Below are 17,851 nucleotides of genomic sequence, written 5' to 3' on the forward strand. Positions count from 1 at the left end.
GTGCAAAGTATTGTATTAGATGATGGTTACAAAGGAATGGGATTCAGGATTAAACAATTCATTTCTATAGGGAACTCTTATATCTGGAAACTCCCACTGATGCATAGTAACCTAGAGCACTGAACTATTAAGTGATTTTTTTCAAGATTATACAATTAGCAAAGGCTCCTTCTTGGTTGAAATGATGAACAGACTGACTTCAGAAAAAAAGCCTGGAAAAATTTACATGAACTGTAGTTGAATGAAGTGAGTAGTACCAAGATAATATTACACATAATAACAAAATTATGAGGTGATCAAATGTGATGGACTTGACTCTTCTCAACAATGCAGTTATTCAAGGCAATTTCAATAGGTAGATGGATGGAAAGTTCTGCTTGCATTCAGAGAGAGAACTATGAAGAATGAATGTGGATCAAAGTATAGTATTTTCCACTTTTTGTTTGTTTGTTTTTCTTTCTCATATTTTTTCCTTTTGATTTGATTTTTCTTTTGTGGCCTTATGAATATGGAAATATGTTTGGAAGAATCACATGTGTTTAGCCTATATTGTATTGTTTGCTTATTTGGAACACAAGGTTTTGCAAAGGTGAATATTGAAAACTATCATTGCATATATTTGAAAAGAAATAAAATACTATTAGAAATTTTTTAAAAAATGATTTTACAATGTCTACGGTTCACAAACAATTTCAATAAGACCCCCCAGTTATCAGAACTAATCCTACCTCACCTACACTTAGGTTGTAACTATAGGAGAAAAAGACTGAATGAGATGTCATTGGTACAGGCAACTCAATGAATGTAGATAAGTATGCTCTCTGTATATTGTAGACTTAGAGATTAAGTCACTTTCCCAGGTCACATAGTCAATACGTATCAGAGATAAGATCTTAAAACCATGACTTCCTTGCAATGACACCAATTCATCATAATGCCTCTGCTAAGTGATGTAGGATGTTAAGAACTATAATCACTAATGGACTTTAGCAAAATAAGGCACTGCTCTGAAAGAAATCAATCAATCAATTTTACTTAATGCCTATTGTAGATAATGGCAAGATCAAGAATATGATCATCTTTTTTTTTTTATTGAGATGAAGCTTATGGGAAGTAAGAAGTTTATGAGACTTGAATAATTAGGATATTTGAGTAGTTAGGATGTTTGAAGGAGAATCTTTCTCTTTTCTATCTCTCTCTATCTTCATATGTGTGTGTGTTTGTGTGTGTTGAAATCCCTTATGGAAGGCATGAGTTGGTGAGGAGAGATAAATTATGAGCATAGTACTAAATTCACTAAGGAAGGAAGAACAGCAACTGAGGATCTGTAGACAACAGTTACCAGGATTTTGAGTGGGTGGTACATGAGAATAACATGAATATTAGAAGAAGAGAGATTACTGAGTGATGCAGGAAACTAGATGTGAAAGTGTGAAGCCACAAGTATTTCAACTTCCTTTCCTCAACCAAGGTGTTGAGGAGAATGAGTGAAGATAAAGCCAGGATTGGAAAGGGAGTCCAAGGAAATAATCAAAGGTAAATCAGGTCAGATGTCAGGAGTTGAAAAGCAAAAGATTTAAGATGAATGGAACTTTGTTATTTATGGAACAGGCATTTCAGAACGCAAAATTAGATAGGGTTAGGTATAATTAGGTTGGAACCTGGGTAAGGAAAGTTAAAGGGGATAGGAATGAGGAATCAGGTAGTAGAAGTGAGGAATAGGGTTTGGATGATGACCTACGGTAATATTGTTGAGGGAATTCACCAAATCAGTATTCCATTCCAGAAACAAAAGACTTGATATTATAATACTCTGCATGTGAACATTTTAAGAGACTCCTATTAGTGGGCCATCTGGATAATCCTCAAAGAACTCATGAAAAAACCACCATTCCAGTGTTGCATTATCAGTATTGATACATGGTGGTACACTTAGTAGAATGACAAACATGAAGCCAAGAATGAAATACATGTCACTTCTCTAAGGATCAGTTTCTTTATCTGTTAAAAAAAAAGGGAGGGAGGAGTCAATAATATAACATCAGTCTAATAGGCTGTTGTGACAATTAAATAAAATAAGATATGATGCAAAACTATAGGAATTTTAAAGGGTTATATAAATATCAACTACTATTTCTAGCATTGCCATGGTATCTGACAAGAAGTTTGTAGTCCAAGATAAATCTTAAAACACCCTGATTTTTAAAAATAAAGTTAATTTTCTGATTTGATTAAATGTGTTAAATAATTAAAAATACTTATTTTGTGCAAAGCAATACTGTCCATGACATCTCAACTACTACCTCCCTAAACACAAACTGGACTTTTGTGTCTAGAATGTTCTCCCTTATCACCTCCCCTTCAGAAAACATTTAGCTACCTTCAAAGCACAGTCCAAGTGTTACCTCTGTAGGGGGTCTTTCTGGATCCTTCAAGTTGTAGTATTTCCCCTATTTCTTCTCATCCTCTCTCCACCAATAAGAATTTATTATTTACTCTCTTTATAGTTGGTACAGAATAATCCTTGTATATATTAAATATAATATAAGAATATAAGCTTTGATATTTAAGTACTTGATCTAAATATGTTCAAAAACTGCAAAAAGATTAAAATTATACAACAAAGTAGCTCAGTGGAGAGACCATTAGGACCAGAGTAAGAAAGATGTTTTTTTTCAGGTGTGCAGGATTCTTTCTGAATACATTTGGATTTTTTCTTGAAAAAGGTAGCAGAGTGATTTACCATTTCCTTCTCCAGTTCATTTTGTACTCTAGAAAAATGAAACAAATAGGGTTAAGTGATTTGTCCTGGGTCATACTACTGGGAAGTATCTAAGCCAAGATTTGAGCTCAGAAAGAAGAGTCTTTGATTCCAGGTCCAGGACTCTATCCAATGCATTACCCAGCTTCCCTAATCCAGATTTAGACATTTACTAATTGTCTAACTGTGGGCAAGTAATTTAATCTTTGTATGCCTAAATTTCCTTATCTGTAAAGTAGGGATAATAATAGCACTAAGGTCCTACTTCTGTTGTGAGTATTAAATAAGATAATATTTTTGAAGTGCTTTTCTATTTTATTATTACCATCATCATGAACATTGTTATTACATCATTATTTACTAGATATAAAATAAAGTTTACAATTATCATCATGTTTATGAAGATTCTTCCCTACCTAAATATGGTTCTGATCTTCTCTTCCAACATTGTCATATTTAAATGACATACTATGCTATAGAAATGCCAGATTAGAAATGTTTTTGATTTCTAAAATTAAACTTAACTCAAAGATACAGATCAACTAAGTGATTCTGTCATATGAATTAAACTTTTTTGAATCCACAAAGAAGACCACAATAAAAGAAGCCATAGATGTATATAATGAATTAAATTTCAGAGGAATCATATGAAAATGAAAATATGCTGAAGAAAAATCCTTGGGAGTGATACAAATTATTCTGAAATACATCTTAGTGTGCCAATAGTATACTATGAAAAGTACTTGACCCTTGCTTTTTGATATGCAATTCTGTGTTGGATTTCACAGATCATGCCTATCTGTCACATAAAAGGAAACAGCAAATAATGGAAAGAAGTAATCATTTACATTGACCTATGGGACTCAGGTGGCAGTAGGAAAAGGGGTCTAGTTGACTGGGATTATACTAGTTAACTAGCAGTGATCATTTGGAAAATAAAAAAGGGTGAGATGAGGCATTCAGTGTGGTTTAGTAAACGTAAAAGACTTGCTTGTGAAAAATGAAAGAAAAAAAAAAAGTTGCCAAAAGGGGAAAAAAAAAAAAACAACAGTTGCCAAAATTAATCTAAACACTGAAACCAAACTTTACAAAGACAAGCTTATACACTATGGTAGCCTTTTCTGTTTTAAGCATATACATATTTCATAGATAAGAGAGACTCTCCCTACTCATCTTCTTACCAAAAAGATAATTTTCCTAAAGTACAGGTCTAATCATGTCACTCATTCAATTAACTTCAGTGACTTTCTTTTACCCTCTGGATGAAATACAAAAATGTTATTTTTGCTATTTAAAGCCCTTAATACCTAGGCCCCCTTCCACTTTTCCAGTTGTCTTATACTTCCCCCCCAAACATACACTCTTATATACTGTATAGAGACTAACTTATTGCTGCTCACACACTTTGTTGTTATTCAGTCATGTCCAATTCTTTTTGATCCCATTTTACAAATGAGGAAACTTTGGCAATAAGTGTTAAGTGACTTTCTCAGGGTCACACAGGTAGTAAGTATCTAAGGTTGGATTTTAACTTATTGGATTATCCAGGACTGGAACTTTTTTGACTGAAGTACCTAGATGCCCCATATACTATACCTCATTAATTACCTGGATGTTTTTGCATTAGTCTTCTCCTGATAGAAAACTTTTTCTCCTAACTTCTGCCTCCAGGGTTTTCTTGTCTCCTTCAAAACTTTTTTCTTCAGAAGAGTCACCCCAATCCACCAACAAGTAATTATTTCCTTTGGAGATTATCTTCTTTTTGTTCTGCATACATCTTGAAGATACAAAATTGTTTTGCATGATATGTCCTACATTAGAATATAATCTCCTTTAGGTCAAGGTGTAGGATTTTGCTTTTCTTTATATCTCTAGTAGTTAATGCAATGTCTAGATATAATTGGTGTTTAATAAATTCTTGACCAATATTCCCCATTACTCCTCCAAAATCCAGTGCTCAATGACAAAAAAAATGCTTTGGGAGTCAAAGTTAGGAAGGATTAGCTCTAAGGACCCCTAAAGGTAGTTTATGTGTTAAATACCTCTTTATAATATGATATCAGCTACCCAATCTTTTTTAGGCATTTCCCTTTTTAGTTATTCTACAACAGCATGGGGAGAGTCAGTCTCCTCTGGCTCTCTCCACTTCATTTCTTTTATATTTCATTGTAAATTTCATTTCATCCAATATATGTACCCAATATGATTCCAATTTTTGTGTTTTTTTCTTGTTTGTTAGACCAGTGAACCTGGGTAACTAGAGGCATATAGCCAGCCATCTGGTAATGATAACAGCAACATCACAGTAGAAGAAGATCAAGGATCCAATGGCCAAAAGGTAATATGGAGTGTATTTGTGGAGCTATGAATAATATTTAATAGCATGTTTTCTGCTGTGAGACTTATGTTCTCCAAACTGACAAAAGTAGGTCAAAGAACCCAAGCATATTACATGCATTGCATTAGGCAAGGAGAAAACAACTTTTGGCTCACATCTGTTCCAAATTTTGGCCCTGACTTACAACTTTTACTATGATTCTTAGAATCCCTGAATCCTAGAAAAACAGAAAAAAAAAACAATCCATGAGGAGGTCACTGGTCCTAGATAGATGAGCAGGCTGGCTCTGTGCAATTTATTCCTTCCCATATGTCCCAGACTCATTGTTAGTTTCCCAGTTGTGAGGCTTCCGCTACTTCCTGGGTAGTCTGAGTTGTAATTTAATAAAGTTCATGACTTTCCTTGATATTCATTCTAAACTTTCTTTCCCTTCATTTCATCTCATTACACCCAGATTTCCTTTTTAAAAAATATTGTGGTAAATCATTCTCTCTTCTCTTTGGTGTTTACACTAGCCTAATATTTATAGATTGTTAACTCACCACACATTAGCTATTTAAATAAGCTATTCCTATTTCCATTCCTTTGTTTTTCTTTACAAATGCTTTTATTCCCTTAATCATCTATGTTCCCCCAACCTGAATGCCTTCAATTGGGTTTCCTAGAATGAAGGCTAGCTTCCAAGTAGTTTGACCCAAGCTGTATAGGGTAGAAATGAAGCCTTCCTATCTTGCAGTAAAATATCTCTGGAATCACTCCATTCAACAAATAGTTATTAAGTGCAATTCTGGGTATCAGGGATGTAATAAAGTAGTCCAATATGCACCTTAAATTTTTTGCATTTCAGAATGATGAGGAGTAAACTGAGGTTCCAAACCGAGATGGGTCAGTTCCTTTTCTTCTGGGTCTGATTAACTTCTGTCTTTCCCCAAAGCAACCAAGGGTGGGTTAGGTAGCAAATTCATTTGCTACTCAATGCTGTATGGAAACAAAGTGTTTATTGATAGTAAAGGGATAGACAAGCATTTGGCCTTCAGGAAGACCAAACTGCCTGCAAGGGGACACCAACTGATCCATCTCAGTTTAGAACCTCAGTTTACTCCTCATCAAGCATAACCTGAAATCTACTCTCATATCCTCTGACCTGATTATTTTTTCAGCTTTATCTTGATCATAGAATCCACAGCTTTTACTTATTTTACCCATCACCATCCCAGTTAAAGTCATTTTCCCCTTTTCAGTAATTCTCTAGTGGCTTCCTGCCAGAGATGATTTTTTTTTCAATACAAACTGGTTCTTTTTGATAATTTGAATACCATTCCCATGCTTGCATGAAATAATCAATTAAATAACTAGGATTAATTAAATGCCTACTATATTTGTCACTGTACCAAGCACTGGAGAAAGCAAAAAGTCTGAAGAAGAATAAAATAGACAGCTGACATGAAGAATATAAAACCTGAATTGTTTGATTCACATGCTTGTTATGTGAGGGGGCAAATTAAATTATATGTGAAAAGTACTTTGTAGTAACAAACATATGTAACAAACACATTTTTTAATACTGAGTTAAAGCTTGGAAAGACTTTGCATGAATTAGTTTCTCTTTAGAGAACTTGTCTTTTATGACACTTTATAAGTGACTGTCTTAAATTCCCAATACAACTTTAATCCCAGTTTGTTTATTAATTAGTAGGAGAATTGAAAAGAAGAAAGGAGATAGGTTTAAAGGTCATTAAGAGATTAAAAAAAAACTGCTGATGGCTATGCTTCTACTGAAAAGGAGCTATGTTTTCCTCATTTTTCTAAACTCTAGCAACTCTCTGAATCATACTCTTCTCCATTCAGAATTTAATAAGTACCTGCTCTGTGCAAAGCATGATACTAAATCCTGGGATTAAAAACAAATCAGTCCCTGAACTCAGGGAGTTTACATTCTTCAAGGAAAAAAATGGCATATATAAAATATATATGTAGCTTAGCTTTCTCTTTATAATACATGATAGAGAATTATTTTTTATCTGTCACAAAGACTGACATTTAATTAACTGTTGAGCTGGAAATCCATGAATATACTAAACAGGAAATTCCTGGTCCTCCTGCTGATCTTAAAGTGATGGACAATTCTTAGAACTCTGAAAGGACCATCACAGAAGGGCCTTCATTGCAGTTGGATAGCCAGTGAACTCATGATATCCTTAAGCAAGCCTGTGTTTGGGTTAGAGCCACTTCCTCTTTGTGTCTTCTTGCCTTCAGTTGAAGGACTCGGTAAATCTCAAAAGGCAGCTGGTAAATTCCCATTTCCTGGGCAACCCAGTGGAATATTGGATACTGGAACAGTTCTACCAGATATGTCAGTGTCAAAGGCATCCCCAGATTAGTTGAGGGGGACCAAGTTACCCACAGAGAAAAGAAACTAGCACAAAGAAAAGCATTCATTTGGCAGTGATAAGGCTGAACCCAGTGGAGGGGGAACAAACAGATCTCTTACAAAAATCCTAGTGAGATTTTCATATTGTCAAATAATTGGAATATTTTATTCTCTATTGTTAAATCAGTTCTTTTCTGTAATAGGTATAAAACTGCCCTGTCTATTACTGATATATGTTTGTACTCACCTAAAAACAAAAGAAAACACAATACTATTGTTGCTTAGGATTTTTAGGTAGGCTGAAATAAAAGAGTCAAAGCTCAATCCTTATGGACTACCTTAACCTGACAATTGCCTTGAGAATGATCAAAATTTTAAAGTAATCTTTTAACTTATTTATTTACCTTCTTTTTCATTTTCATGGAATAAATATAACAAATAAGTTGTCTTTAAAATTAGCCTTTATTTTCTATGCATTTCAGGTGACTGAGTTACTCCTGAAATACTATTGGAATTTTCATCACTGCTAACATCTCTTTATTAAACATAATTTCTCTCTTTGCAGGAAGCACAGATAATATAGATATTTTTTCTTGGAAACCCTAAATTTCCAACTGATAAGAAAACTAAGGAACAAACAGGGGAAAGTGACTTTGCCCATGGTTGCAGAGGTAGTAGGAAGGAAGAGCATGATTTGAAACAAAATTCCAAATTTCCAAATCTATTGTTCTTTCTAGCATAGCAAATTATCTCTTGGTCAACTATCTACTTCTTTATGAAGTGATGAAAGTATTTCTGTCCTAAATTTTGTACAAATCTTATAAAGTACATCAATCTGCACACTTCTGACCTTTTGATTACTATTAACTTTTCAGGGTGGAAGTGGGGGAGGGCTGCTTATTCTCAGTTGTCAGGATAAAATAAACCAATAAGAAAATATGTCATGTTTTGATTTGAAGTCAATCTTTACTTTTTATAACCATTGTTCTTCTTTTTAAGATGTTTTTATTCATTCCTTTCTGGAGTTTTCTTGGCAAAGATACTGAGGTGGTTTGCTATTCCCTTCCCCAGATCATTTTATACTTAAGAAAAAAAGTGAGGAAAATAGGGTTAGGTGACTTGTCCAAAATCACACAGCTAGAAGTGTATGACATCTGATTTGACCCCAGAACTCTATCTACTACTCCACTAAACTCACCTCTTATTATTCTACTTGTTGGTATACTGAATAAAGGGCTAGTCTTGGAATTAGAAGGTTTTGGCTTCAAATTACATTCTAAATAAGAAAAAGAAAAAATCTCTGTATGGCTCAGTTTCCTTATCTGTGAAATGAAAATGCTAGACTGAATGGCCTTTGAGGTTTCTTTCAGATCTAAATCTAGAATAATTACAATGTATTACATTATCAACTACAATCTGCCTACTTTGTAACTTTGTCACCTTTATGATCTCTAAATCAGAAATGTCAAATGTGTACAAGACTACTTCAGCTGCAATACTCCCCAGCACAATCAAAAATATGATTTGGAAGTAATTGGGAAACATTTAGCAAAATCAATGAAAATATAATAGATAATGTTGCTAAGTGAATTTCTAAGTCAATATGCCACCAGTTGCTTACTTTTCTATTTGACTTTGACATCACTGCTCTAAATAATATTCCTCTCCCTTTCCAAATTAAAACACCTCTCTTCTTAATCACTGATTTCTGAAAAATTTTAGGAGGAAGGTGATATGATTCAATTATTCTATTGTGAATCTCCCAATACATCTTATACAGAATTATTCACTTACTATCTTGATTTGGATACTTCTTTCATTGTGGTTGGAGACACTAGCAGTTTTCTTGGCACTCTCTTGTTTATTGTTAGGATTCCTTTCCACGCTCCTACACTTCCTCGAGGGAAAAACCCTCATGGTTTGAGACCCAATGAAATCTGGCAAATGGATATGACCCATTATAAATCTTTTGTTCATCTGTCTTTTATCCACGTTGTGGTAGATACCTTTTGCAATGCCAACAGCAAAAGAGACAGCCTGAGTGGTCACTGAATTCCTTATCCAAGCATTTACAATTATGGGTGTGCCACAAGAAATAAAAACAGATAATGGACCTGCATATACTTCTAAACATTTTACACACTTTTGTGCACAGTATAAGATTTTACACACCACTGGCATACCTTTTAATCCTCAAGGTCAGGCAATAGTAGAAAGAAGAAACAGAGACATTAAGACACTCCTCAAAAAACAAAAGAAAGGGAGAACCATGGGGAACCCTAGAGAGCTTCTAAATTTAGTTCTATATACCATTAATTTTTTAAAAATTTTTGACAAAGATGCACTGGCTCCAGCAGACAGGTTTTATAATCCACCAGAAGGGCAGTGTCCAGTATGAGCAGCTCCACTGGCTTTAGATAATCACCAGGTGATGTGGAGAGATCAAGAAAGTGGTGAATGGAAAGGACCAGACAGGTTAACTACTTGGGCGAGAGGGTTTGCTTGTATGTCCACAGATGGAGAAGGAATCAGATGGGTACCAATGAACCATATTTGCCTTCTCCATCAGAGAGAGTCAGAAAAAAAGAAAAATCTGGAAACAAAGGGAAAGACTTAAGAACAAAATCTGCAGGAATCATTGGATTCCCTAACACAAGATGAGACTATTGCAGGACTTGAAAACCATCAGGAATCATTGGGTTTCCTAACACAAGATAAGACTGTTGCAGGACTTGAAAACCAGCAAAGGATTAATGGATTCCTTGAGATGAAAAAATGTTCATGAGACTATTGAAGGACTTCAAAATTTGCAGGAATTATTGGATTCCTGGCACATGAACTAATGGACAATGGATTCCTTTTGGACTATTTCTAAGACTTGTGGATATGTATAATTCCTCATGTGTTATGTTACTATGTGCTTATGCAATTTATGTAATTATGTGTAACACTTCCAATATTGATGGATTTATGTATACCTGTTTCAAGTGAGCCTCTTCAGAAACCCACTAATCTGATTTGATTTCCCATTTCCTTTGATATTTTCATCTCCCTGAGAAGTTAGAGAGGGTGTGACTACCTCCTTTTTATGATGTTTTCACTTCTTTTTTGAGCCTTCAGAGAAGGAGTGATCACCTACTTTTTTGGGGTTCTCATCCCCTTAAGAAGTGATGACCACCCTATATTCTAAATCAAAAGAAAGGGGGAGATGTTAAGATTTTTACAAGGTACTAAGTCACTAAACTAATAATTATCTAATTTAGCATGGTTCAGTATGACTGATCTGATCCTACAAGGAGATGTTATGGGCCAGAACTTGAAACAAGGTACTAAGTGGAATTGAGGAGACAATGATTAAATCTAATTTAGCATTGATTAATCCTACAACAAATAATGGTTTCCTAATGATGAAATGATTAGTATGTACTCAATGGGCAGCATATAAGCAAGAAGCTCTCAGGGCCAAGGAAGACTTCAGAAGAACTTCGGGAGAGGACTTTGGGATATTTAGAGTCAAGATTCATTACAACTTCCACCTTTATGCTGGCTGGAGACATTGAGGAGACTTCAGGAGAATCAGATTCAGGATTCAATCAAGGAGATTCACAACTCGGGCAGAACGAAGGAAGACAGAAAAGTGGTGGCAGGCTGTCCTGTGGAGAACACTGAAACCAAGATCCAGAAGGCCTCCAGAAAACAAGCCAAGCCCCAAGTGAAGGAGGTAAGATTTGGAAAGAGACAGTAAAGGATTTGGACTCTTGGCTGCATTTGGAATTATTGAACTGGACTGAAACTAAGGCTGCCTCCAGAAGCTCCCCAAGAAACCTGCTCCCAGAGAATGATTACAATTTAGAGAAAAGAACATTACAGGTTTTCATCTGACAGTAAATTTCAAATAGTCAGTAGCATCATAATTTTTGCACTAATCTATCATGGATACCTTAATTGATTGGCATTATAGAGATGAAAAGCAAACTCATTGACATGCCTTCACCTAATATAACTCATTCTTTATCCATCTTGTGTTGATAGACTTTATTGATCACAGATTTAAAGTTGCAAAACTATTCAAAGGTTAATTAGAATGCCTCTTTCTTTGATAGGTGGGAAAACTGAAGCTCAGAGAGATTATCCATAGTACCCAGTATTAGAGAGGATATAAGGGTTAATGATATCAAAAGTCAGAATGCAATCAAAGATCCTCTGACTTCTAAATTTCAAATTATCTCCCCCATGTCATTTTATCTTCATGGATTCCTCCACCACTTCATTCTCCCTAACATCTGCAAATGTCATACATTTGGAGCTTTATTGTTTTCAATTTGCTTTATCAAAATTTATTTTTTTAAGTTAGCTGATATGTACACAATAATTCATTTTCAAAACTCTATTTGTAAAGTTTTGTAAACTTCATTTCATGAGTCTTGCAACAATCCACAGGCACTTTTGTTTTGTTTTGTTTGTGTTCTTTTTCTTTGTTTTTTGTTTATAACTATGATCTTATTGCTGGAAGGGACTTCTGGTAAGAAAATTCTCTGCATCACTAATTCATATTGGCAACTTTTCTATAATTTACAACCTTAAAAAGGTAGCCTCTGAGGGTTTGTGACTTGCTAATGGTTACATAGATAATATCTGTCAAAGACAAGATACAAAACCTGACATTTCTAGCTTAGAAGCCAGGCTATTCACTCTTTTGCTACCTGAGATGAACAACAAAAATAACATTTTCCTCTTTTTTTTTTCTTTCAAATAGATTAAGCAATAGAGTAGGTGACTGTTACTTGCATACTTTCACATAATTAGTAGCTATTAGAGGCTAGATTCAATTATGAGGATTTTTCATTCTAGATCTAGCTTTTTATCAAGTCTTCCATGGCACCTCTAGAATAAAATGTAACTGCCTAGTTTGGCAATAGAGGTCCTATGCAATATAATGGGCAGATATGTGCCACTGTGGATAGAGATCAAGATCTGGAATTAGAAAAAATTCATCTTCCTATGTTTAAGTCTGGCCTCAGACACTTACCAACGGGTGACCCTGGGCAAGTCACTTAACCCTGTTTACCTCAGTTTCTCATATGTCAAATGAACTTGAGAAGGAAATAGAAAACCTCTCCAGTATCTCTGCTAAGAAAACCCCAAATAAGTCATGAAAAGTCAGATGTGACTGAATAACAATAACAATAACAATAGATAATGCATTAGGAAAATGTACTTCTTTTAATGTCAGGGGACCTGGTTTCAAATATTATCTCTCTTACCTTATGTCCTGAATGAGTGTCCCTGGACAAGCTTCATAATCTTAGCTTTCTCTTCTGTGAAATGTGGAAGCTTTACTAGATGACTCAGGAAATCCCTTTCTCCTCCAAATCTGGGATTTTAGGAAAACAATTAGCTCTTGTCAGGTGAGGTAGAATTTGAGATTAATTAATACAAGTTAATTAATTTTATTCCTCTCGTCCTTTTAAGAAGAGAGTAAAAAAAGGGGAGGAGAAAGAAAGGCCTAGTTGAACTGAGAAATTACATCTGGCTGCCATACTGAAAGCCCACATCTGTATGATAGTTAATTTCATTGAAAGCTGTACAGTAATTATCTCACAATGTACATAAATCCTGGCGGAAATGTTGATTTTTCTTTCCAAGAATTTTGAAGCCAGCCAGGGTTTTTTTCCCCCCTTTCTTACCAGTGTTTGCTTTTTCTATATGTTCCTTTTTTAAATACTATGATTGAAAGAAAAGGGAGAGGGGGAAAAAAGGCATTACTTAAAGAGTTCTGTTTAGTAACAGATATCTCAAAGTAGCCAAAAATATGTTCCTTTTGCCAGAGCATCAATGTCATTACCAGTCACCTCATTTTTTTTTCTTTTGGATATTGAATTATGAACTGTCAGGGCTAGAAAGAAACTTTGAAATAACCTGGTCCAAGATCCCCATTTCATACAGGAGGTAACTCAGGAAAAGTGACTAGCTTGGGTGACTCAGAACCAAGCCAAGAACCTAGCACGGTTTTGGACTCTTCTTCAGAGTGCTTTGCAACATATCAAACCGATCCAATTTAAAATTAGAAAGATATCTTCTTGAACTCATTACTATTTACACAATAATATGGCTTTTAAAAAAATTATTATTAAACACAAAAATTGAATTAGTGTCCTCCATAATAAAGACTTAGTTTGTGTCTTGCCAGAGCAAATAGAGGAATCAATCATTTTAAGTGATCTTTTGACATAATATCACATCCAAATTTTTCTGAATATCCAGCTGTTTTAGCATCATGTAGACTCAGTGAAAACAAAAATGGGGAACTGAATTTGTTCTGCCTCTGACAAATCCAATATTTGGAGAGGAGAGAGGAATTAAGCCTAGAGTTTTCATGCAAACCAGCCTGCTTATTGTTCCCCATATATTGCTTTCCATTCCCTCATCCTGTCCATTTGTCAGTTTGTCCCTCTGTCCCAACCCCTTTAGGGTCACCCCTTGATGATACCACCTCTTCTATTTATTAGAACCTCTACCTTTCTTTAAAGCTCATCTCAAGGACCACTTTCTAAAAGAACCACTTCCTTATTTCATCAATTATTATCTTGTATCAAATGACAAAATTTATATTTACTTATCTCTGTTCATGTTCTCTCCCCCACCTCATTAGAAAGTGTCAATCTTGGGACCCTTTCTTTTCTCCTGTAATACTTTCTTGCTTGGTCTTTTCATCAATTTCACTAACTTCAATGATCATCTCTAAGCAGAAAACTCCTAGATTTATATAAACATCGCTAAGATCCCTTCTGAGAAATCTAGCATCTCCAATTGCCAGTTGGACATCATGAACTGAATGGCTTATAAGCATCTCAAACTCAGCATATCCAAAATAGAACTCATTAGCTTTTCCTAAAGTCTTTACAGCTTACTGTTGAGAAAACCCATTTTCTCTAAGTTACCTAGTCTAACAATGTGTATGTAATACAAGATTCTTCACTGGAACTCACCTTTCTCAAAATCTCCTGTGATTACCCCTTTTCTCCTCTGAAATACCTGCCACTGTATTATAGGTTTTCTCATTACTTAGTGTCTAAACTATTAAAATAGCTTACTGATAGTCTCCCTGTAACAAATTTATACAAATTATAACAAGAGTAAATGGTGCCCTAAAAGAAAGAGTCATGGGATATGGGACATCAAATTCCAAAGATGAACTCTAATTCCTATTAAGGCTCTCAACTAGGCTTCCTAGAGTTACATTTTCTCAAGGTGTAACTAGAGCAATGATTAGTAGGGAACATTTGTATTACATGAAAAACACTCCAATGAACTCAGGTCTCCCATAATTCTTAAGAATTTATAGGTATAGGTCAGGAATTTGAGATAGTGTAACTCAGTGTTAAGTGCACTGAAGGATTGAGTTCAGAACTTATCTCCATCATTTGCTACCTGTATGAAATTGGGCAATTCACAAGTTCCCTAGGTCACAGTTTCTGAATATATAGGATAAGAGGCTTCAACCAGCTTTTACTTCTAAATCTGTGATTTTATGAAATAGCAATAAGGGTCCAGAACTATAAATACAAGGCACTTACCCCTATAGACTAATTTATAAGCCCTTTATCCCCCATGTCCCTTTGGACTTGAACATAAAGAACTTTCATAATATTGAGCACTCATTTCACATCTGTTTTGCTTCATTCTCCTCAAATTTTGGAATTTGATATTGGGGGAAGAACACAGCTATTATTTATATGCAAATCAAAATTCTTTCAAACTTAATTGTTTAAAAATCCATCCCATGTTTCTGTAGATGTTTACAGTGAAATTTGAGACAACTTATTTAAGTTTCAAGTATTTTGAATTAATAAAGCCAGAGATGAAAGACTCAGAGCTAATTCCAGCAGGCAGCAGACCACACAGTGAGTAGCCTTTCCATGGGCATTTGATATCCTGGTGTCCACAGAGGAAGGAGATAACCTGAATATCATGAGCTATAGGGGATTTCTCCACAACTGATTATCAGAGATTAGAAATCCTTTTAATTTTCAAAACCTGCTCTTGTATTTTCTCCAAGAAAAACACACATAAACTATTCTTCTTTCAATTCTCTCTCTAGACATCCAAATACATGTTACAATATGAGTCTATCTATTGTTTTTCATCTCCCAATCCTGTATATAATTTATGCTATTATGTAGTTACTTATCTAATTTAGTGAAATAAAAATGAAGAATTCAAGGAACAGATACCAAGGAGATATTGCTTTATTTCTGTTGTCAATTCCAGTGATAATAAGACACATGGTAGCATACAGGATAGAGTCCTGAATTTGAGTTTAGGAAGATCTGATTCATATCTCATCCCAGACACATAGTCAGTATATATTTTTTACATGTCTATTTGTCAGATACTGCCTAAGCACTGACAGTACAAAAAAAAAAGTTATTATCTAAATCTAATGGAAGAGACAACAGGCAAACAACTGTGTACAAAGAAGATATATACAGAATAAATTGGAGCTAATCAATAGAAAGAAAAATGCTAAGATTAAGGTGGATTGGGAAAGATTTCCTGTGGAAAGGTAGATTTTTCTGGACGTGAAGAAAGTCAGGGAAGTCAGGAAATGGAGACATAATTTTATTAACTTTGACTAGTTGCTTTCATTTCCTCAATTTGATCTTTAAATGAATATAATTAGTAGTTTCACATCATTGGGTTGTTCTGAGAATCCAATGTGATAGTATATTTTAAAAATACATTTACTTAAAAGGCTATATAAACATAAAAATCATTATTAACTATTTTCTTGGGTTTTTTCAACTTTATTCACATCTCTGGATATATTTCCTTTGGTATTTCAGTTTTTGTCTGTACATCTCCCCACTCCTCACTTCTGCTAAGAAGGATCCTGTGTCATAGTGAGATCATTTGAAAGAATTAGAAATAGTAAGCCTGGAGAAGAAAATAGTCAAAGTAGAAACCATTAGTTGTATCCCATTATTTGAACAGATTGTATGGAAAAGAGATTGGACATATTCTGTTTTATCCCAGCATGGAAAACTTGCAGTAATAGATGTAAAATGCAAAAAAGATGAATTAGAGTGAAAACTTCCTAACAATTAGAATTATACAGAAATGGAATAAGAGATCTGTTCAGGAGGTAGAATATTCTTCCTTACTTGAGGATTCAAGCTAAGTAAGATAATCAATTGTTAAGTATGTCTTATAGAGGAGTTGTTTTCTCATTAAAATTAGGACCAGATGACTTAAGTCACATTCTTATTCATAATCTATCTATGTATCTATCTGTATAAGAGTTTATCTTGAGGCCATAGTAGTAGTATAGAATTTAGAGAATAAAGGGATCTTGAAGATCATTTGATCTATCATTTTACAAATAAGGAAATATCATTCAATTTAAAAAAAATAATTTTTTGTCAGCCAGGTGGTCCAGTGGATAGAATGTTCTTTCTATCCTTATCTTCATGAATTCAAATCTGACCTCAAACAAGTAATTTGTCTCAGTTTCTTTATCTGTAAAATGAACTGGAGAGGGAAATGGCAAACCACTAAAGTATTTTTGCCAAGAATAATCTCAAATGGAGTCAAAGAGTTAGACATGACTGAAGTGACTCAACAATAACAATCAAAATAATTTTAAAGTGACTGCTGTGTCAGAAATTATTCTAAACACTAAGTGATTTGCCTGAAGTCACAAAGAGAGTGTCAGCCCTAGGATTTGAATCCAAGTCCTTTGATTCCTCCCTCTAATAAGGAAAAAAATTATTACTTCTTAAGGCAGCCTCTTTCATTTGTGACCTCTTGAAATTATTAGCATCTACCCAATGCAGGCTCCTCCATTCACCTCAAATTTAAATTTAACTCCGGGCGGAGCCAAGATGGTGGAGAAGAAACACACGACTCTGTGAACGTCCTCACTCCCTCACAACCAATTAGATAAATCAGCCTCACAAATAGCCCTGGACTGATAGATACCACAAGGACTGGAAGCACTACTTACCAGCTGAAGAGAATCTGGAGTTTCAACAGAAAAGGAGGAAGAAGAGAGGTCAGCACAGATGGCTGGGTGCTAGCATACTGCGCCGATTGCGCTGGGAAGGGCTCTGGGATCAGAGAAGCCACTGAGATAAAGGAATCTGGCACAGGCCGTTAGCTCTTCTCTGCTTATAATATAGCAATTCAGAAGAGAAAGCTAAAATACTTTTAAAAAAACTCAGATAGATTAGATTTTCCAGGACCCTGGGGGTGAATCAGCAGATCTCGGCAATAGGGGGTGTGGCCTCAGCTACCACCTGAGAATAGTTAAGTGATTGACAAGTGGGTGGATACGGCCCAAGGCAACACACATTGCCTAGCTTAGCTGGAGGGAGTGGAA

The 17,851-nt window shown here is 34.9% G+C and overlaps 1 long non-coding RNA gene across 1 annotated transcript in view; it reads right to left on the minus strand.

Annotated features, from left to right (window-relative positions):
* Positions 1-2,012: 2,012 nt before the first annotated feature.
* Positions 2,013-17,851, minus strand: part of LOC141552820 (uncharacterized) — a 113,840-nt gene continuing 98,001 nt past the window's right edge. Inside the window, exons 3-5 of the long non-coding RNA XR_012485250.1 lie at positions 12,735-12,844; positions 4,370-4,538; positions 2,013-2,771 (exon numbers count right to left, since the gene is read on the minus strand). This is a non-coding gene — a long non-coding RNA (uncharacterized LOC141552820). The remainder of the gene's footprint in view (positions 2,772-4,369; positions 4,539-12,734; positions 12,845-17,851) is intronic.

This window comes from Sminthopsis crassicaudata, chromosome 1 (genome assembly GCF_048593235.1).
Source record: "Sminthopsis crassicaudata isolate SCR6 chromosome 1, ASM4859323v1, whole genome shotgun sequence".
NCBI lineage: Eukaryota > Metazoa > Chordata > Mammalia > Dasyuromorphia > Dasyuridae > Sminthopsis > Sminthopsis crassicaudata.